Source organism: Chionomys nivalis, chromosome 13 (assembly GCF_950005125.1).
Source record: "Chionomys nivalis chromosome 13, mChiNiv1.1, whole genome shotgun sequence".
NCBI classification, from domain to species: domain Eukaryota; kingdom Metazoa; phylum Chordata; class Mammalia; order Rodentia; family Cricetidae; genus Chionomys; species Chionomys nivalis.
Window position 1 is genome coordinate 43,805,774 of NC_080098.1, and position 23,106 is coordinate 43,828,879.

The following is a 23,106-nucleotide window of genomic DNA, read 5'->3' on the forward strand; positions in this document are numbered from 1 at the left end:
CAGATGAAGGGAAGAAGGGCTAAAGGGTCTTAGTCAGTGTCCTAGAACCATGAAGAGACACCATGACCACTGCAACTTTTATAAAATAAATCATTGCCAGGTGGTGGTGGTCCATGCCTTTAATCCCAGCACTTAGGAGGTAGAGGCAGGCAAATCTCAGTGAATCCGAGGCCTGTCTGGTCTGCAGAACAAATGCCAGGGCATCCAGGACTATTACACAGAGATACCCTGTCTCAAAAAAATATAACAATAATAACAATAATAAAACAAATAAAACATTTCATTGGGGCTTGCTTAGTTTCAAAGTTTCAGTTCCTTATCATCACAGTCAGGAGCATGGTGGCATGCAAGCAGACACATACTAGAGAAGTGACTGAGATCAGGATCTGTAGGCAGCAGGAAGAGAACCACACTGGGCCTGGAATGGGCTTTTGAAACCTCAGAGCCCCTCCAGTGACACACCTTCCTCCAACAAGGCCACCTCTACTCCAACAAGGCCACCTCACCTCCTAATCCTTTTAAATATTGCCACTCCCTGATGACTAAGCATTCAAATATGGGAGCCTGTGGGAGACATTCTTATTCAAATCACAACAGAAGTGGAATTTGGTGGGTGGCAGAAGCCAATGTGGGCAAGTGATCTGCACCAAAAGGGCAAAAATCATCAATTTGGTTCAATTAGGAGAGGCAGACCACCTTGGAAGGGGTCTTATACATGCCTTTCCCAGGTTTTGGCACCAGATGAATGCAAGGGAGGCAGAAATAGCGGCTCGGCTCCGTGGGTGAAAGGGGGAAAGTTTCAGATGCGAAGGCACTCTCTCAGGGAAAGCAGAGAGAAGTACAGCGGGGAGGGGGTGAATCTTCAGGGTTCTAAGGGAATGGGACTGGAAGAAGAGGAGCCTGGGAGCCAGGGCGGGAGGCTTTAAAGTACGTAATGTATATAATGAGTACTTGTGAGTGGGAGCTGAGGGAGCCTAGAGGTTAGCAGAGACTCCAATTAGCTGACTTGCGCCACAGGCGTATGCTAATGAGATCCACGCGCTCCTTTTGTTAAAAATGAGGAGGAGGACTCCTTCTGGCAAGTTAGAACTAGCTTGCCAAGTCCCTGAGGGGACGATGGCTTTTGTCAAATTCCAGGATTTAGGGAAAGGACTTTTGTTGCAGGACATTTGAACGCTGTGTGAAGATGTACTGCCATGATTGGTGAGTAAAAAGCTAACCGGCCAGCAGCTAGGAAGAGGTTAGGCAGACTTCCAGGGACAGAGAGGACTCTGAAAAGAAGAAAGGCAGAGACAACAGGAGAAACAGAGAGGAAACAGGAGGTGCAAGTTGGAGGAGAGATAATGCCACATGATAGAATGTAGATTAACATAAATGGGTTAATTTAAGTTATAACAGCTAGTTAGGAACAAGCCTAAGATATAGGTCAAGCTTTCATAATTAATAATAAGTCTCATGTCATTATTTGGGAGCTGGCTGGCGAGACAGAAAAAGACTCATTATGGAGTTTCTTGGGATCTGACAGTGTTATTTGTTGTTTTGTTGGTTACATATTGTTGTCAAGACTTGGTCTCACACTGTAATTCAGGCCTGGCTTATATATTCACTATGTAGCCCATACTATTCTCAAGCTCCTGCCTCAGCTTCCTGAGTTCTTGGATTATCTATATAATCTATCATATCTCATTTATTATAGTATTATTTATAATAGTTAAATATTGGAACACCTTAGTGACATATAAGATATGGGTTAAATAAACTATCGTATGTCTGAGCAATAAAATATTACAGAGTCATAAGGAATTGAGATCTCTGAGGGAGAGAAATTCCTAAGACCTTAAGTGGAAAAAGTAAAATGAATGCCAGATATAGTAGTGTACTACTATAATTCCAGAACTGGAGAGGTAGAGGCAGGAGGATCAGGAGTTCAGGTTATCTTCAGCTATTTAGAAAGTTTGAGGCCAGCTTACATATATGCAGAGAATCATGTATGTATATGTACATGTATGAAAGTAGAAGTGTGATTGTCAGAAAAACCAAAGAGTATTAATGAAGAGGGAAAGATGATATGGGAATATGTTCAAAAGGCACATTGCATACTTGTATGAAAATGCTCTGATGTGCCGGGTGGTGGCGCACGCCTTTAATCCCAGAACGGGAGGCAGAGGCAGACAGATCTCTGAGAATTCAAGGCCAGCCTGATCTACAAGAGCTAGTTCCAGGCCAGGCTCCAAAGCTGCAGAGAAACCCTGTCTTGAAAAATCAAAAAAAGAAAAGAAAGAAAAAGAAAATGCTCTTATATAACAGCATCATGTACAATCAACATACACAATGAGGAAAAATTTCATAAAACAGAATGAGAGAATATTGGTTTTTTAATGTTTAAAAACAATGTTATGTATATACATATTTACATATATACAGTTTACGTTTTAATAGCCCTATAACAGGATGTAGTTTTTTTTTTTTTTTGGATTTTTGTGTATTTTACCTGAATGTATATATTGTGTACTGCATGCATGCCTGGTGCCAAGTAAATAATAGTCTCCCTGAGTAATCCTTAGGTCAGTGCTCTGAAGACATTATTCCTTCATCTATTAGATCTAGGGCTTGGAAAAGTCAGAAGAGCGTGTCAGATCCTCTGGAACTGGAGTTACAAATGACTGTGAGCCACCATGTGAGTGTTAGGAATCAAACCCAGGTCCTCTGCAAGAGTAAAAAGTGCTCTAACCACTGTACCGTCTTCCCAAGACCCTTGATGTCATCTTTTGTTTGTTTGTTTAGTTGTGTTTTTGTTTTTGTTGTTGTTGTTGTTTTGAGACAGGGTCTCACTATATCGTTCTTGCTGTCCTGGAACTCACTACATAGATTAGAAACTCACAGAGGTCGGCGTGCTTGCTTCTGCCCCCTCCCCCATGCTGGGATTGATGTGTGTGCCACCCCACCCCACCCCACCCACACTCCCTCCACTTCTGGTGCTGGCATTAAAGGCTCATGCTACTACACCTGGCTTTGATGTAGAAGAAAAAGCCGGGAGGTGGTGGCGCAAGCCTTTAATCCCAGCACTCGGGAGGCAGAGGCAGGCGGATCTCTGTGAGTTTGAGGCCAACCTGGTCTACGGAGTGAGTTCCAGGACAGGCTCCAAAGCTACAGAGAAACCCTGTCTCAAAACAAAACAAAACAAAAAAAAAAAAAAAAAAAAAAGAAAGAAAGAAAAAAAAAAATTCAGGTTATAAAATCCCTTCTCCTAGGCCGGGCGATGGTGGCGCACGCCTTTAAAGCACTCGGGAGGCAGAGGCAGGCGGATCTCTGTGAGTTCGAGACCAGCCTGGTCTACAAGAGCTAGTTCCAGGACAGGCTCCAAAGCCACAGAGAAACCCTGTCTCGAAAAACCAAAAAAAAAAAAAATCCCTTCTCCTAAAAGGTGTCTGTTTATGATTTTTAAAATTCTTTTATAAGAAACACATATGAACCAGTTGGTGGTGATGTACATTTTTAATCCTAGCACTAAAGAAACAGAGGCAGGCAGATCTCTGAGTTCAAGGCCAGCCTGGGCTCTAGAACAACGAGGGCTACACAAGGAAACCTGTCTCAACAAACCAAAAAGAATAAACAAATAAATAAATAGTAAATAGAATTAAAAAGGCATGTGAATATTTACATTTATTTACTCTTGAGGGAAGATTGAATGTGGTCCCCCACTACCACAAATTGTATAGTCAAGTTTCCTGCATTGGGGGAAATCTCGGGGGTCAGCACAACCAGAGTGCCTAGGAAAACCATCTTCATGACCACGGCATCTTCCCTGCCAAGTAAAAGCAAACATCATCAAAAGGAGAAACCGCAGGCTGTGAGATGTCTCCGTGGGTAAAGTCTTTGCAGAGAAGCCTGATGACCTGAGTTCCTAACCCAGAAGCCATGAGAAGGTGAAAAGAGAGAACTCACTCCACAGAGTTGTCCTCTGGCCTCCTTGTGTGCACATGCCCCTCGGGAGTAAATAAAACATTTTTATTTTATTATTATTGTTATTATTATTATTTGGTTTTTCAAGACAAGGTTTCTAAAAAAAACCTTAAGAAGTCGAGTTAGAAAATAATAGGACTAGAAAATGTGACTTTGGGGGCTGGAGAGATGGCTCAGCGGTTAAGAGCATTGCCTGCTCTTCCAAAGGTCCTGAGTTCAATTCCCAGCAACCACATGGTGGCTCACAACCATCTGTAATGAGGCCTGGTGCCCTCTTCCGGCCTTCAGGCATACAAACAGAAAGAATATTGTATACATAATAAATAAATAAATAAATAAATAAATAAATATTTAAAAAAAAAAAAAAAAAAAGAAAGAAAATGTGACTTTGGGGTGGTGGTGGAAGCAGATGGTACAGGGGGCTGGGTGAAAACGGAACTGAGAATTCTGAAAACATAGTTGGCTTACTAAACAACAGGGCTCCCACTGCTCTGTGGGTCTCAGTTCCCAGCACCTATGTTAGGTGGCTCACAGTTACCTGTAACTCTACTCCAGGAGATCTGATACCTTCTTCTGGATTCAGTGTATGCGTGCATTCACATGTGTACAGACATGAACACATAAACACATAATTTTTTAACCTTTTTTGTTGTTGTTGTTTTGAGACAGGTCTCCCTGTGTAGCCTAGAACTTAGAACGTGCAATGTGGGCAGACTGGCCTCAGACTAATACATAACTGCCTACTTCTGCCTCCTGAACTCTTGGATTAAAGGACTGCCACTACTATGCCTGTAAAAAAGGTAAAATCTGTAAAAAGTCCTTATAAATTTAGTCCCAATTTAATAACATTAATCCCAATACTTTCTTCTGTCCACTAGGTGGCAGTGCTCTCTAAATTAACAGTAGGTCTTGACTCTGAAAGCCTCCTCTGGTTAACAGTCCTTTTGAGTTTTTCTCAAAGGCTGACCAAACTTAACTTTGTTCATAGTTATGCAATATTCTTTCAAAAAACAATGTTATGCAGTATCTCACTATGTAGTCCAGGCTGGCCGCGAATTCCCTAGGCAGCCTGTTTTGTCTTTTACCTCATATCCTCCTGCTTCTGCCTCCTGTGTACTAGGATTTCAGACATGTTCCACCACAACCAGCTTGTTCTTTTTTTTTTTTTTTTTTTTTTTCGAGACAAGGTTTCTCTGTAGCTTTTTTTGGTTCCTGTCCTGGAACTAGCTCTTGTAGACCAGGCTGGCCTCGAACTCACAGAGATCCGCCTGCCTCTGCCTCCCGAGTGCTGGGATTAAAGGCATGAGCCACCACCGCCCAATCAGCTTGTTCTTTAGAAGTTTCATAACAAAGATGAATGCATCCTGTCTCCCTACTCATGCACTATATTAAAATAAACAGGATAACTGGAGTGGAAGGGGCAGACAGAGGCCATCTAGGTTTCTTGTCTCCCTCCAAACAGAATAAGGTTTCTGTAGCATTTTTTTTTTTTTGGCTTGAGAAACATTAACATTTCTCAGGTATCTATTTCAATGTTTAACACGAAGTCAAGTGTTTCATTTTATCCCTTTCATAAAGCAAACAAATTCTGAGTAGCAATCGTGTGCCAGGTATGTGAGTCAGGAGACAGTTCTGCTCGCCTCCATGGGTAGACTGGGAGTCACCTGGCTGTCACCTTCTGAGGAAGGGAAAATTTGCTGTGGCTCCTGTTGACACAGCTGTGATGGTTAACTTTAACTGCCCACTTAACACAGCTTAGAATCATTTGGGAAGAGAGATTCAAAGAGGATTGCTCAAATGAGGGTGGCCTACGGGCGTGTCTAGGGGAGATTAACTGTTGTAAGACTCAGCCTGAAAGTGGGTAGCACCATTCTGATATGGGAGTTCCCTCTGTCTGCTGTGAACACTTTTTTTTTTTTTTTTTTATTGCCATTGGCCTAGGCAATGCAGAATAGAGCTGGGTGGGGAAAGCTAAACTAAATGCAGGGAGAAAGAAGGAAGGTGGAGTCAGAGAGATACCATGTAGCTGCTGAAGGTAAAACAGTACCCAGAACCATCAGGAAACTCCTTGAGGGGCCTCTCATAGGTCAAATGTGGTCCAGTCATTCCCAGTCACTGTGGAGGACATGCCTCCCCGGGAAAATTAGAAAATCCAGTGCTTGTTGGAAAAAAAAAAAAAAAGGAAGGAAAAGAAAAAAACATACTGCTCTGGATGATAGAATAAACATATAGGATTAATCAAAAATTCCAGTAGAAAAGAGGAAACATATATTCTGGCAGACTTTTATAAATGATCAAGGAACAAAACTGAGAGTACTAATTGAAGGAATATTGGACACATTCCCTTTGGTAGACTTCAGTGTAGGACAGTTCATGACAAGCACATTTGCCCTTATTCCCCCAGAGGCCATCAGCTTCCAAGCTAATGGTTAAATCATTTTTAACTAAGATTTTTATCATGTTGATCTCTGGCTCATTCCACACCATCTTCCGCCAAGCTTTGAGCATTTACAATTTTCTGACTAATGGTTGGAAGCTTGATCAGAAGCGTCTGGAACCCTGGTGGTGGAAGAGTCTGCTGTAACTCTGAGGCTGTCCACACACAGCGATTGCATTTGTCAGGTGGTCTACACCGTTCTCATAATCACCTTGTGCTAAGCCGGGCGGTGGTGGCGCACGCCTTTAATCCCAGCACTTGGGAGGCAGAGGCAGGCGGATCTCAGTGAGTTCGAGACCAGCCTGGTCTACAAGAGCTAGTTCCAGGAGAGAAAAAAAAATCACCTTGTGCTAATAACTCTTCAAGCTGTATCTCATCAAGAATCTCTGAACAGCTTTAGCATCTTTTAAGTCAGGCAACTTGGAAGGCCCAGCTCTCTCTTTAGCAAGCTTCTGATTCTTTCTTCTATCTCAAAGCATGTTCTTGAAGTTGGGGTCTCTCTGCCTTTTGTGGTCAGAGTAGATGCAGTTCCCGATGAAAAGGACACCGCACACACCCGTGTCGATGGCATCCTTCTTTTGGGTACCAGACTATATAAGAACAGAGATAGATGAGTACGAAGAATGCATGTGTTTATTTGTCTCTGCTCGCGACTGTGAATGTGGTGTGACTAGGGACAAGAAGTTCCTGTTTTGACATCTCTGCTCTGAGAAACTGTAACCTGGAATTGGGAACTAAAGTAAGCCCTTCCTCCGCTAAGCTGGCTTTTGGGTGTTTACTACAGCGGCAGAAATGCAGTGAGAACCATGGTCGCTCTGCTCTTCTCAGCTCAACTAGAGAGCCTGCTTTGTGACTAAGAAACAAAGGCCACAGAGACGGTGGTGGCGCAAGCCTTTAATCCCAGCACTGGGAGGCAGGGGCAGACAGCTCTCTGTGAGTTCGAGGCCAGTTTGGTCTAGAAGAACTAGTTACAGAACAGGCTCCAAAACTACAGAGAAACCCTGCCTTGAAAAACAGAACAAAACAAAACAAAACAAAAAAAGGGGGGGGGGAGTAGAGAAAGAAAAGAAAGGAAAGCCTCGTGGGAAGAAGAGAACGAAGCATCGCGAGACTGTGGGAAATGAAGGAGACTGGGAAGAGGGTGCCTCAGTTACTTTCCTCACGGTTGTGGCCAAACAGTTGACAAAAATGACTTAAGGAAGGGATGGTTTGCCTCATAGTTTGATGATACAGTCCACCAAGGTGGGAAGGCACCGCAGTGAGAGCAACCTCCTCTGTATGTGGCAACGGGCGTGTGAGGAAACTGGTTACATTTCGTCCGTGGTCAGAAAACTTCAGAAGGACGAATGCTGGTGTCTGGCTCCCTTGTTCCTTTGCCCTTTTTCGTTCTGTCTGGGTTTCCAACCAAAGAATAGTACCACCCACGTTCCAGGTGAGTCTCTGCTCAGTAAACCTCCCTGGACACACCTTCACTGACGCACCCAAAAATGTGTCACTCAGGTGATTCTAAATCCAGTGCAGCCGACCATAAAAACGAATTGTCATAGGGCACAATGGAGAATTCAGGACGGGGAGGAGCCTAGCCAGTCTTAGGCTCAGGAGAACCCTTCTAGATGCTGTGACGTATAAACTGATCATTGGCGCGGGGAGGGAGCTGCTCAAGCAGGGGCCAGATGAACAGGGTGGGGTGGGAAGGGCTAAGAAATTGCAGGAGGCAATGGAGGAAAGACAACATCTTTATCCCCTGTATCCCCACTGCCCCCCACAACATCCAGCATACGATGACTGATTTAGATATTCCACAGAATAAAATTGATTCGGACCCTAATCCAATAGTATCACCCAGGGTAACCTTTTACAAAGCACTCTCCTTTTGGAGTCTTGTCGTCCTCGCTGTGAAAATGAGTAATTCGGGGGAGATTTGACCGAGGACCCCGGACCTACCTGGGAAGACTACCCACACTTAAGAAGGGCATGCGAGAGAGGCTGTGAAGCAGTCAAGTCAGAGCAGCATGACATCTTGAAAGCAATCATCTTGAAAACTAAGCTGCAAGGGCTGGAGAGATGGCTCAGTGGTTAAGGGCATTGGCTGCTCTTCCAGAGGACCAGGGTTCAGTTCCCAGCACCCACATGACAGCTCACATGTATCTATAATCCCGGTTCCAGGGCTTCTAACACCCTCACACAGACATACATACACGTAAAATTATAAAGAGACCAGCCTAGTCTACAAACAAACGAAAAAGACCTAAACTGTGATTAAGCAATATGGCCTGGCCTGTTGGTTCAAAGCTTCTAATTCTAGCTACCTGGGAGGCTGATGCAGGAGGACTGCAAGTTCAAGGTGCACCTGGGCTACGGAATGAGTTCAAGACCAACCTGGGCAACCCTGTCTCAAAAAAAATGGGAAAATGTTTACTTAGTGGACACTAGGCCCTGTTTTCAATCTCCTGCAAAAATAAAACAAACAAATAAATATAAAAATAAATACATCCGTTTCTTTATCAATAAGAATTTGCCATCGGACTTGATTAAGGAAGTCTTAGCAGCCTGATAGGTCCAGGAGTCTCAGTGACGTAGGTCAGGAAGAGAGTAGCATATAAACCTGCACAATCAGAAAACCCTAACTTTGCAGGTCCAATACCAGCACTAAAAGATAAAATCTGGCAAACCAAGAAGGAAAAATGTTTGAATATGCTTTAATGATGTAAGAAAGGAGCCAGTAGGGGCTGGAGAGATGGCTCAGTGGTCAAGAATACTGACTGATCTTCTAGAGGTCCTGAGTTCAATTCTCAGCAGCCACATGGTGGCTCACAAAGCACCTGTAATGAGATCTGGTGGCCTCTTCTAGCCTGCAGGTAACATGCAGACCAGGACACTGTAAACACATAATAAATGAATAAATCTTTTTTAAAAAGAAAGGAAGAAGGATCCAGTAGATGCAAAATGGTTGAGGGTGGCCCGGGAAAGACAAATAACCTATGAAAAAAAGCACGGGCTGAAAACAGGAGCCAGAAGAGGTATTCCTGGGCATGTATCATATAGAGAGGGTGGATTATTTTTAGCATACATGCACACACACCATATGACAAAATTATTTTCAGAAATAAGTGTGAAATGAAGCAGGGACTAAATTCTAGGCAGTAAGAAAGAAAGAAATGCAGAAAGAGAAAACTTTCTGGTGCTTCCTGGCCCTCACCAGGTAATGTCCTGCTATGTATACCACCATGGGATGTTGCCAGCAAGAAAAAAAAAAGATGCATCCCTTTGACCTTGGGCCAGAAACTGTTGGCTGTTGGGCTCAAAGGAGGTCAACTGTATAAGGAAATCTAGGATCTATCTATGAAGGAGTGTCCTTTTATTTCAAGACAGACCCTTGCTATGTAGCTCAGACTGGCCACAAATTCACAATCCTCTGCTCCTGCTGGCTGAGTACTGGAATTACAGGCATGTGCCACCACATCAGTCAGGGCTTCTGTGGTGGCATCACCTTTCCTACAAAACACTCCATTTAATCCCTCTAAGAAAGTTGCCTCCAGCAAGAAGGCCCACAGGAGACACAGCTTCTCCACTTCCCAGACCCATGGGCATGTCACTTTCTCTCCTTCATAAAGTTCTCCTCGTAACAACATAAAATGGACTGCGACATTTGGTTGTTCAGTCAAAATTGCAAAAATTTGCTATTGAACTTGTTCCGTGGCTACCAAACTGGAATATGACACAGCTTCTAAAATTATGGGTCACCCTATAATTTTAGACCCCTGTAATGAGGATCACATTACTGAGGTTGGGAGTAGTCACAAAAATTGGTACTATAAAAAAGTTTTTGACTACATAATGACCAAAATTAATTCAAAATCAAGGACATTGTGAATCTGAGATGTGGTAGCGGAGCTCGTCCATGTTGACCTGTGTGTGTCCCTGCAGCCTTGGCCTTGTATCGGTTTCTTAAACAGTACCAGCTAGAGACTGAGTGTTCAAAGACCTGGGCCTATGGGGGCGTTTCTCATTTACACCACCACAGTTCTAAACATGCCTGTGCACTTTGCAATGTGCATGCCATCATGATATGACACCAAGGAATTCTGTCTCCAACACCTCAGCTCAGATGTGAGATTATAGCACACTGGGATATTGTTCTTTGCTTTGTTTTGTTTTTGTTATTTTGGTTTTTCAAGACATTGTTTCTCTGTGGTGCCATGAAACTCACTCTGTAGACCAGGCTGGCTTTGAACTCAGAGATCTGCCTGCCTCTGTCTTCCAAGTACTGGGACTAAAGGCATGCACCACCTCTGTCCAGCAATACTTGCTGTTTTATTTATACAAAGATTTTGCTCCTACAAAAACATAATAGTTTAATTATGGAAAATTTTCAATATTTTTCTACCAACACTCCTCAGTATGTATCAAATTAATGCACCTTTAGATTGCATTGTGTTAGAATGTCTGATTTTAAAAAATTATTATCAATACTGTGTGTGTGTGTGTGTGTGTGTGTGTGTGCATGCGTAGGTAAAACAGAGGACAACTTTCTGGCGTTGTTTCTCTCCTTATACATTTGCCTGAGTTCTAGGAATCAAACACAGGTAACCAGCCTTGTGTGGCAAGCACACAAATTTTACCCTCTGAGCCATCTCCTTAACCCATAATGTTTCAGTTTTGACAGTGCCGTTTGAGTTTCTAATTTGAGTTTCATTTACATGAAACAGTGTTCTCGACACTGATAATCATAAAATAAAAAAATGATGCATGGAACCTGGGCATGGGAGTGCACTCAGAAGATAGAAATAGGAGGCTCAGGATTTCAAGGTCATCCTTAGCTGCATAGTGAGTTAAGGCTAGCCAGGGCTATGGGAGACAAGGAACAAACAAAATGTACAGTTAAGATGATTGCAGGAGGAAACCATTTGAGAGGGCCTATACACACAGTGATGAGCGCTTTAGAGGTCTATCTAAAGACCAAACCAGACCCAAGCAAACAATAAGAGCGAGAAGACTGACTGTGTTTGGTATTGGAGCACTTGTCTTGCATACATGAGGTCCTACACTCAATCCCCAGTTCTTTAAAAAGGCAAAAAACCAAAATTATTAAAATGTGAAACTGCATTTGAGGATGCTGAGGCAGGAAGATTTCTAAAATTCAGGGTCACTCAGTGTCATATATTGAACCATGGCCCTCTTAGGGTTACATAGCAAGACCCTGCCTCAAAAACAAACGGGGAGAGGGGGAGGCTGGAGAGATAGCTTAATGGTTAAGAGCATTGGCTGCTGTTCCAGAGGTTCTGAGTTCAATTTCCAACACATGGTGGTTCACAACCATCTTTGATGCCCTCTTCTGGCATAAACTTGTACATGAAGATAGAGCACTCATACACATAAATCTTTGTTAAAAACAAACAAACAAACAAGGGGGCTGGAGAGATGACTTAGTGGTTAACAGTGCTTGCTGCTCTTCCAGAAGACTCAGGTTCAATTCCTAGCACCCAAGTGGTAGCTCATGATCGTCTGTAACTTTAGTTCCAGGCAAAGAAGCGCAGGCTGGCCTCTGCAGACATTGTGCATGTAAGCAGTGCACAGACTTACATGCAGGCAAAAACACTCATAGACATAAAATTAAATTGAAACAAAACAATCAAACAAAATTGCATTTGAGTTTAAGAGGAACAGGACACGCAATATACTCCGCCGCTTTGAAAGCATTGCCTTAAATGCTAAAAGAACAAAAAGCGGTAATAACCCGTTAGCATTCTTCATCCTCTCTGTCAAACCATGTGTTTACTAATCTGCAAAATCCTAGCAGCAGTGAGTGAAGCTGAAACCCCAAAAGACACTACAGCAGATGCTGTGCAGGAATTGAAGCAGCTGGCGGGAGACAGAGCACGCTTTTGAAGCAATCACCTTGGTTCCTTTTCCTATCGCTCTGATAAAATGCACTGACAAAAGTGACTTATGGGAAAACAGTTTATTTGTGGTTGACAATTCAAGGTACAGGCCATCATGGAAGTTCAGGATGCAGGAACCTGGACAGCTGTTTGCATTGCTTCCATAGTCAGAAACAAACACAGGCTGCTGTTCACATTCCCCTCTCTGTTTATATTCCAGATCCCCTGCCCATGGAATGGTGCCACCTCTAATTAAGATGGATCTTCACACATCAGTTCATGAAACCAAGATAATCCTCCCCAAGCAAGCCCAACAGCCTATCTCCTAGGTGACTGTGGATTCTGTCTGGTTTATGATTGACACTGACCTTCAACACTGCAGGAACTAGGGTGTGTCTCCTGTGTTTCTGCAGCAGCTTTTTTTCTTTACCTTCCTGTTCCTTTAAATTTCCTTTTTAGTTTTATATTAGAGATAAGTCTGAAGAAGTACAGGTTGGCCTTGAACGCCTGATCCTCTTGTGCCAGCCAGGTGTGGGGATTACAGGTGTGTGCTATCACACCCTTTTAGTAATTATTATCTGGAATAAATCTTTATCAGTTCGGGTTTGGGAGATACTGCCCCTCCCCATCAATCCTTCAGTTTATCACATTGTTCTTAACAGGACATAAACTAAATCACCTCCTTATTAGTCCCGCTGCACCTTACCAGCTAGGTGTGGTGGTGCGCGCCTTTAATCCCAGCACTCGGGACGCAGAAGCAGGTGAATCTCTGAGTTTAAGGCCAGTGTGGTCTACAATGTGAGTTCCAGGACAGGCAGGGCTACATGAAGAAACCTTATCTCAAACAAACAAAAGATGCACCTTTCATCTTGGTGTGAAATTGGGCACACAGGAGGCCCAGTGTTCTATACTATTGTCCTCCCTTCCTTGTCCTGTGTGCCTTGGAGACCTTTTCAAATGGTATGTGTAGCTGCTCCTTCCATGCAGTTTAAAGCTGTATGAAACTCTCTTGTGTAGATGTATTAATACTATGATTTTTTTCTTGGTTATCAGATTTTTTTTTTTAACATGCCATCATGCTATGAATTTACTTTTAGTTCAGACAATGGAGCCAGATTGACTGGGTTTCAATCTCGTCTTGGGTTTGGTCTGACTTGGTCTTGCACGGGTTTGGGGTGCTGCAATGATTGTGTGCTCACACAAGTCCAGAAGATGTTTTCTTGTGCTCATCCGCAGCCTGTGACTCTTACACTCTTTGCGCTTCCTCTTCCGAAATGATCCTTGAGCCTTGGGAGGGGGTGCATGCAGCATGTGCATTCCCTTTAGGGTTGAGCATTCTGTAGTCTCTTTGCTCTTTAGGTCTGTGTTAATTACCATCTATGCAAATAGAAGCTCCTCAGGGGGTTGAGGGATGCCTTGATTTCTATGTGTATTCCAAATGAAGCAAACAGATCTTTTTATTTATTTATTTATTTATTTATTTATTTATTTATTTATTTATTTTTGGTTTTTCGAGACAGGGTTTCTCTGTGGTTTTGGAGCCTGTCCCGGAACTAGCTCTTGTAGATCAGGCTGGTCTCGAACTCACAGAGATCTGCCTGCATCTGCCTCCCAAGTGCTGGGATTAAAGGCATGCGCCACCACCGCCCGGCAGATCTTTTTATTTTTAATGTGCTTGTGTTTAATACACTTGCATGCACAGGGGCCAGAGGCCAGTCTTGGGTGTCATATCTCAGGAACCATCCACTTTTTAAAATTTTGAAATTACGTTTACTTATTTACTATGGCAGGTGTCGGGTGGGGAAAGGGAATGGGTAGAGAGTCTCCTGCCTCTGCATTGTGAATACTAGGATTATAGGCATGTGCCACCACACCTGGTCTAATAGTTTTTGTTGTTGGTGGTGTTTTAGTTGTTGTTATTCTTGAAGATGTATTATGTGTCTCCTGTGGGTCTGTGTCCTGAGTGGCCAGTGCTATGTAGACCAGAGGGCTCTCCATGGTGCTTTTGCTGCGGGTGGTTGTGAGCCTCCTGAAATGGGTACTAGAAAACAAACCCAGGTCCTTTGCAAATTAAGAGTATCATGTCCTCTCTCTCTCTCTCTCTCTCTCTCTCTCTCTCTCTCTCTCTCTCTCTCTCTCTCTCTCAGCAAGCAGTCCCTTCTTTTGTTGAGTGTACTTAGTCCCCAGAAGTCATTGCGAGCTACATCTTAACTAGTCTGTTCACTTACAGGCATATCTCAAACCTAAGAGAAGCCATCCGCATGTCCAGTAAGCTTTGAGGCAGTGTCCCCTGAGAAGAACAGCCCCCAAAGGACTCCCGTTTTCTGCCTTTATGCTGTGATGTTAGGGACCGCTGCAACTGTTTCAAAGTCAAGAATCACCAAGAATAAGAAGTGCCAGAGCAGGGGGAAGGAAGGATGCCAGCTAACGAGTTGCACTGTGACTCATGTTCTCACTTCCGACTTTCATTTCTTCCTGCGGGTCTGCTCTGCAAAGAAGTCATGATTAATCTGGTTTGGCACAGCATTCCTCTGCAAAGCCATTCACTGTCTTTATCGTTTAGCTAGTTCACTGGGAGGAAAAGGGACTATTTGATTTTGTGCTAAAAACCTCCCAAGCAGAGAACCATACAGGTTTCCTTCTCATCACATAAATGACCCCACTGTTCGGTTTTTGGCATGGAATTCCAGACTACTGGAGGTGGTGGTACGGTGATACGAAATGGTTCTGGAATCCACAAGGTCGCAGGTACCGCTGCCAACAGTTCTTGATTCTTTGTTCCTGTGCATGCTCCGGCTTCTATTTGTGGCCCACTGATGGCGTTCCTCGGCATCTTTTACTGCTTTCTTATGAACTTCCAGGAACTTTTTTATCTTTTTTTTCTCTCTCTCTCTCCTCAAACCTTTCTCTACTTCTTTGTCCTAACCTTCATTGCTTTTCTTCCTGTGACACTGACTCATACAATCTAATTTCTTCATCCTGGGTCCTCTCAGCCATCTTACTTTCTGTTCAGGTTGTCTGACAGCCTTAGCTTCCAGTCTGCTCCCCTTCCCCACCCACTCCCCCACTTTATTTCTTTCCAGGAGTGCTGAGTATCAGCCTAGGGACTCAGGCAAGCTAAGTCACCTAGCAGCTCTTCTATTATGGAGTTGTAACCTCAACTCCACCCCCAACTTCTGCTCTTCCTTTAAAAAAATAAACTCTCTACTGGGTCTCCCAAGCTTCCTTAGAGGACTTCATATCTGCAAGGTTTCTCTCTTGCCCTGCTCTATTGATTCATTCTCCAATTATTTTCAACTGTGCAAGAGGATCGTGAAGGGCAGTCATCCCTGGTCTGCACCTCTTCCTCCCTCCCTCCCTCCCTCCCTCCCTCCCTCCCTCCCTCCCTCCCTCCCTCCCTCCTTCTAGGACTAGAATCACTTCAAATGAATGACCTGCATATCCTGAGGTCCCATCCATTCATTCTGTCAATGCTCATACCTCTGTATACTTGACATTAAGTTTCTAATCCCATAGCTACTCTAAAACTGTTCTCCAAACAGTCAGTAGTGACTTTCGTTTAGCTGAGTCCACTCATCTTTTCCAATGTCTTATTCTTTTTTTAGTAATAGTAATCAGTGGTAGTAATACTGAGATAGGTCTCCTTTAAACAGACTGGTTTCTAACTCAATATGTAGCTAAAGATGACTTTGAATTTATATCCATCTCCCAAATGCTAAGATTACATGCATGAACCGCCATACTTAGCACTTATTTTTCCTTTTCTCTTCTCCTCTCCCCCCTCTTCCTTCTCTGCCACAGGCTCTTAAACCATAGGTGAAGGTGGCCTGACACTCACTAAGCTCATCAGGGTTGCCTTGATCTCATGACAATCTTCCTGCCTCAGTCTCCCACACTCTGCTGTTACAGGAGTGGGAACTACTATTCCTGGCTCCAACTATTTATATTAAAAAACAAAGTTGTGGCCAGGCATGGTGGCATACACCTATAATCCCAGTACTCAGGAGGCAGAGGTAGGCGGATCTCTGTGAGTTTGAGGTCAGCCTGGTCTACAGAGTGAGTGCCAGGACAGGCTCCAAAGCTACACAGAGAGACCTTGTCTTGAAAAACTAAAACAAACCAAACCAAACCAAACCAAACCAAACAAAACAAAAACCCACAAAGTTGTGAATTGGACAGGTGGTTGAAGGAGACAGCTCAGCTCTAATCCCCACAGCATCAAAGGCAGGGTTGGGTTACATGACAATGGAGGCTGGACTCCTGAGAAAGCTGCTCACATGCATGCCTGGCATTTGTTGTTGGGACTTCATTGATGTTGACGGAACACCTTAACATATACATTCTAAATGCATGCTACCTATCATCCTGGTAGCTGGATTCCAAGAGTAAACATCTTAGAATACAAAAGGGGAAAGTTATCAGTTTCTAAAGACCTGGCCTGAAAGTTGGCAGAGTTGTATCTATGGAGTAAGCTTTCTATTGAGTCAACATTCAGGGGCAGGGAATAGGGCCCCCACTAATGAGAGAGCAGTGGTGGCCAAAAATTAGGGGGCTATCTTTAAAACTGCTGAAATCTTTAACTATTGGGGTACAAGAAGGTATTTCTTAGGTTCTGGTGTAGAATTCATGATCCTTCTGCCTCCAGCTTTCAAGTTCTGGGCTTTACAAACATGCCCACCACTCCTGATTTTATTTGATACTGGAGATCCAACCCAAGACTGCATGCATTCTAGGCAACATCTCCAGCCCCATAATAGCATTTTATGTTTCCTTGTTTGTTTTAAACTTATTTTTCAAACAAAGTCTTTTGTAGCTTGTTTTGAGTTAGAATTTACCTATAGCCCAGATTGGCCTCAAGCTTAAGGAAATTCTCCAGCCTCAACTTTCTGAATGCTGGAGTTCTAGGCATGAAACATTGTGGTGGGGCTGGTAGCAGCATTTTGAGTCAAGGGAAGGAATTATATCTGGAATCAAGAACGATATGTGAAGCTAGGTAGAGACCCTGTCCCTAAGTAAATCAATCAGTCAATTCAACTACCATCCTGCAAGTATTATAAACACTATTTTCTACAGTTTGAGACGGAGAAGTTAGGGTGAAACTGACTTGAGAATAAACTTAGGTTCCCCAAAAGGTCAGTAATGGTTTCATTTCCACCTTCTGTTTGGTAGCTGTGTGGTCATAAGGAGCCGGGGGACATCACTATGTGTTAGTGTACTTGCTATGATTCACTCTGTGATTTCATTGGGTCATTTTCCATCACTCTCTCAGATGGAAAAACTCAGGGTTCAAATCTGGAGACATGCTTTTGTGAGCAAACTTTGGTGTCCGTGAGCAAGGCAGTCTGTGCATAGACTGGTTTTGAGTAGACCTTCATTGTGCTTACTTAACTGTTAGTCATAAATAGGTTCGCGTCTGATCAACTTCGGATAAAAATGAAGGGAAAATGTATTTGTGAGTTCCTTAACAACATGGTAACTGTTGGTCATAACTATGAAATGGAATGAGAGTATTATGAAATCCAGATTCTGTAACAGGAGACCAAATATATGCAATCTATTTGTTAAAGGAAACAAGTCTGAAAATACTTTATTGTCTTTTCCCTTTTCTCTTTTGATTTCCTTTTGCTGTTGGTCTTTGACTTTCGCACCATAGGCCAGAGCTTTAGGCGGTTCTCTCCAGGGCTGACTTAAGGCGAGCCACCACGTCTCTGATGGCAGTCTCGCCGTCGTATGTTTAGTTGATGTAAGCACATGCCTGAGTAACCCTTTCTTAATTTGGTAAAAAATTAGGAAACTGGGCGATCCAGTACTGGCTTTCTATTGGGGTCAGAGGGGAACCTAGGGATACTCTTTTAAATTGATCTTGATTCTTCAAAGTAGGGCTGGTGCAGATCTTTACAAGGTGTTATTACGAATGTAACTTCCTGATCCCTGGATGTGATACTGGATGCTTGCACTGCTAGCACTTGGGAAGCTGAAGTCGGAGGACACTTAACCCAGGGGTCCCAGGATCCCCTCTAAAAAGGAAAGAATATTTATGCTATCTGCCCCATTTATGCTATCTGCCTTTCCACCAAGGAAATTTCACTGTGTAGCTGGTGTTAGAAATTAAAACTCCGAGGTGGCTACATACTCCTTTAATCCCAGGATTAGGCAGGCTAAGACAGGAGGATATCCTAGAGTTGGAGGTGGCCGGAGCTTCATAGTAAGACCCTGTTACTTAAAAAAACAGAAGTCTTATTTTATGTGTATGTTTGCCTGCATGCATGCATGTGCCCTGACACCAGAAGAAGGTATTGGATCCCCAAGGACTGGAGTTAAAGATGATTGTGAACCGCTTTGCAGAAACTGGCCATAGAGCCCAAATAAGCCATCTCTCCAGTCCTGAGACCCTGCTTCAAAAAACAAAATACATTATATTCTTTTGTTTGCCATGTCAGTTTCATAAACTTTGTATAGTTAAATACCATGTGACATCTTACCTAAAAAATTCCAGAAGCTATTTTTTTTTTAAATTGTGGCTTGTTTTGTTTTTCAAGACAGTTTATCTGTGTGTATTCCTGGTTGTCCCGGAACTCACTCTGTAGACCAGGCTGGTCTCAAACTCACAGAGATCCACTTCCCTCTGACTCCCGAGTGCTGGGATTAAAGGTGTGTGCCACCACTTCGTGGCTAAACAGCTATTTTTAACCAAGGTGCAACCATCTTGGCTCCACCAATCCTTTTGCTTGAAGCATCCTAACTCAAAATAGGTGATTTCTAACATACTGAAGTATTCTTTTTCCATAGTTGGTGAATCTAAGTCTTTGGTGTTTTTTAAGTTTTACTTTGTTTGAAGAGGTGTCTCTCATATAGTCCACACTGACTTCAAACTCATGGTGAAGCTGAAGATGACCCTGAACTCCTCAGCCTCCTGTCCTTAGCTCTGAAGTGCTGAAGTACAGACTTGAGCCATTCCTACCAAATCTTTCTTTTCCTTTCCCTCCCTCCCTCCCTCCCTCCCTCCCTCCCTCCCTCCCTCCCTCCTTCCTTCTCTCCCTCCCTCCTTCTCTCCCTCCTTCTCTCCCTCCTTCTCTCCCTCCTTCTCTCCCTCCTTCTCTCCCTCCTTCTCTCCCTCCTTCTCTCCCTCCTTCTCTCCCTCCCTCCCTCCCTCCCTCCCTCCCTCCCTCCCTCCCTCCCTCCCTTAATGTGTGTGTGTTGTGTGTATATGTAAGGTTGCACATGCTTCAGGTGCCTTAGGGAGGATACTGGGTGTCCTACCCTGTCAATTTCTGCCATATTCCCTTGAGACAGTGTTTATTTGGAGCTTGGCTGGAGTGCAGTAAGCCCTAGCAATGCTGTTTCAGACCACCACGCTAGGGTTACAGACACTCAGCCATGCCCACGTGCTGGGGATTTGAACTGAGGTCCTTGTGCTTGGACAGTAAGTTCTCTACTCGCTGAGCCATCTTTTCAGCTTCCCCAGAAAAATTTTGAGTTCTCAGCCTTTTAATTTCACTGGAGAACATTATGGTCAGAGATTTAATTTCTTTTCATTTCCCTTGATCGCTCTTTCTGTTTTACTCCTTTCCAAGTTTCAGAGAAAATTGAGCCAGAATCGTGTTCCCCCTTTGAGGCACATTACTTCTATTTTGTGACTCATTTCACCAAGAGCTGGCCAAGTTGCACACAGCACAGATTGTAGGATTTGTTACTTTCAACTCTGAAACTTAAAACTAAATTTTTCCTTAACATCTCTCCATATTGACCTCACTTGACTCAAGCTCCTATGAAGATTGATATGGTCCTCCTGGCTCAGGTATCTACCACAGCACCCAGCTGGCCCTCCCTGCCCATAATTATTACAGCAGCATCAAATTCTTCATTCTTCTTAGATATGATACCAAAAGTACAAACCCAAGAAAAAAAATAAACTTGATTTTTGTACCATGAACTATGTTACTGAAAGAAAAAATATACAGCAGAAAATATTTGCAATGTATTCCTACACTGCAATAAGAAATGTTAAATAGGCAAGTCTCTGCATAGACATTTCTTTAGGAAAAAAAAGGAGAAAAATGACCATTAAACACATGAAAAGTACATGATCCAGGAATTCTACTCCTTGGTTACTAACCAAGAGAATTTGAAGAGTCATCTGTATTCAAAACTTTTTTTTTAATTTTTTTTTTGTATTCAAAACTTTTAAGCAGGCATTACTAACAGCATTATAATAGCAAAAAGCAGAAACAATTTTAATGTTCAACAGTTGAAGGGGCCGGCAAAAATAGAACACCTGCCTCATAATGGAGTATTATTCATCAACAAAAATTAAGTACTGGTAAATTATGAATAGATCTTGAAAACATGTTAAGGGGGCTGGAGAGGTGGCTCAAGGAAGAGGTGTCCTGTTTTTAACAAAGGAACAGTTTCAATTTCCATGTCTGGGGACTCCGTCTAAGAGTTAACTCCAGGGAATAGGACATCTCTGGTTTCCATAAGCACTTGTTCTCATGTGCACACACACACACACACACACACACACAAATTTTTAAAAAAATGTTAAGAAACTCAAAACATCACATCACATACTGCATTTCATTTACATAAAATTCAAGTAAGGACAAACCTAAAGAAACAATATAAATTGGTGGTTTCCAAGGGTTGAGAAGGGGAAAGATTAATAAGTGGGTACTAGGTCTTCTTGTGGTTAAGTATGTGATGGTACTCTACTCTGCAAAAATACTAAATACCATTAGAATGTATACATTAAGGAGATTAAGGGTAGCATTTGTGTTCATTTCTATAAAGACCTTTAAATTCTTCCATGAAAATGATCATGTGTATAGATTCTTGCTAATATCAACTCTGAAATAGTTGTACTCGTGTAAGCTTTTCAGTTATGTGATTGCGAGAATAAATCAGCAAAGGAGTATTGCAAGCTTTATCATTTATAATGTAACTGAAAATTATATTTATTGTACGTAGTGGTGGGTGTGTTCATGACGTGACTGGTATGTGGAGGTCATAAGTCTCTCATTGTGTAGGACCTGGGATCTAACTCAGGTGGGGTCTTTACCCACGGAGTCATCTCCTCACTCACTCATTCTTTTTTTTTTTTTTTAAACTGGGTCCTACTATATAGTCCTAGTTGTCCTGGAGCATGCTGTATAGACTAGGCTGATTGATTTTGAACTTGTAGCAATTCCCTTGTGTGGGCCTCCTCAGCTCTGGAATTACAAACCTGTGCCACACCGCACTGGTGTTGTTTTTGTTTGGTTTGGTGGTGGAGACAAGGGTTTCTATGATATTTCAGGCTGGTCTTGAATTTTTGAAGGAGAATGATCTTGAACTCTCACAGCAATCCTCCTGCTTCAGCCTCCTGAGTGCTGGGATTACAGCCACTATGGCCAACTCAAGTTTCTCTCTCTCTCTCTCTCTCTCTCTCTCTCTCTCTCTCTCTCTCTCTCTCTCTCTCTCTCTCTCTTTCTTTCTTTTTGAAGGTTAGGAGTAATTTGGAAAGATCAGGAATCTCATCCCCGGTTTTGGACAACTTACACTGAAGGTTGAACCGTAGTAAATTCTTTGGCTTATAAATAAAGGGTGATTATAGCTCGTACATCTTGATTTCACGAAGTGAAAAGCAGCTATTTAGGAGACTGGACTTCTAAATTTTCATCCGAGTAGCCAGGAATAGAGCACACAGGCTTTGCTCCACGTGGAGTATTGACCTTTGCTGATTATATAACAGTTTTGTCGCACAATAGCTCCCAGAAAACCAGCCAGCGCTCTTTGGGGTCAAGGACGGCGTGATTCAGCGGTAAACGTTGCAGTGTCCTCTTTACTGTTGAGGACAGAGCCAGGAGACGGATGGTATGTAGGTCTGAGGTCCTCGGGGATCCCTGTTCTCCCCAGGGTGGGGACTGCACGTCGAGTTCGGCTGCCTCTCCGATCTCAGCAGGAGCTCCTACAGGACATCTCCGACCTCGCTTAAAGCCTGGACGCGCAAACTCGAGACTCGCTGGGCTGTAAGCAAGTTCCATTCCGGGCACTCGAAACGTTTTCTCCGTTGTTGCAAGTTAACCGACTAACTCCCAAGAATAATTAAGTGAACCTAACACCATCTCCCAAAGTACTACCGGGTTTTTTCCTCACCCTGCCCCTTTCAGCGCCCATTTTCCCGCCTACTTCCTCGGCTTTGACGCCTGGCACTTGGGATTCTCTAGAGCAGTGATTCTCAACCTTCCTAATGCTAATACAGTTCCTCATGTTTGGTCACCCCCAACCGTAATTCCGTTGCTGTTTCATAACTGTAATTTTGCTAAACTCCTAAGTTTCTGTGTTTTCCGATGGCCTAAAACCCCCGTGAGAAGGTCCTTCGGCCCCAGAGGGGCCCCGACCACACAGGTCGAGAATCTTTGCTCTACAAGGACTTAATCAGGCTCGAAGTCAAACCAGAGCAGCCCAGCAGAGCGCGAAGGCAGAGCGACACTTCCCCGGGGCTTCGTCACGAAGGGCGTAGGGGCGTGCTTTTATGACGTAAAAGAGGGCGGGGCAGAGGCCAACGCCGGGGACCGGGGCGCGGGGCGGAGGGGCGGAGGGAGTGGCGGAAGCCCCATTCCACGCCTTAGGACTTTCCATCTTGAGGAAGAGGGGAGCCTGTGTTCTCAAACCCCCTTAAGGAAAGAAATACTACACGTAAACCTTCATTTAAAAGCCACTCCATTTTTATGATGAGTTTTATATGTATATATTACTGACGTCCAGCTCTCTATGTCCGTGATTGTGAAAACCTCCACACTTCCTTTCCCGTCTCCCCCTTCAATCCTGCACATATGTTAGCGT

At 43.4% G+C, this 23,106-nt stretch overlaps 1 pseudogene; it reads right to left on the minus strand.

The window, feature by feature from the left end:
• Window positions 1–6,436: 6,436 nt before the first annotated feature.
• Window positions 6,437–22,902, minus strand: LOC130885514 (mitochondrial import receptor subunit TOM20 homolog; annotated as a pseudogene).
• Window positions 22,903–23,106: the final 204 nt, after the last annotated feature.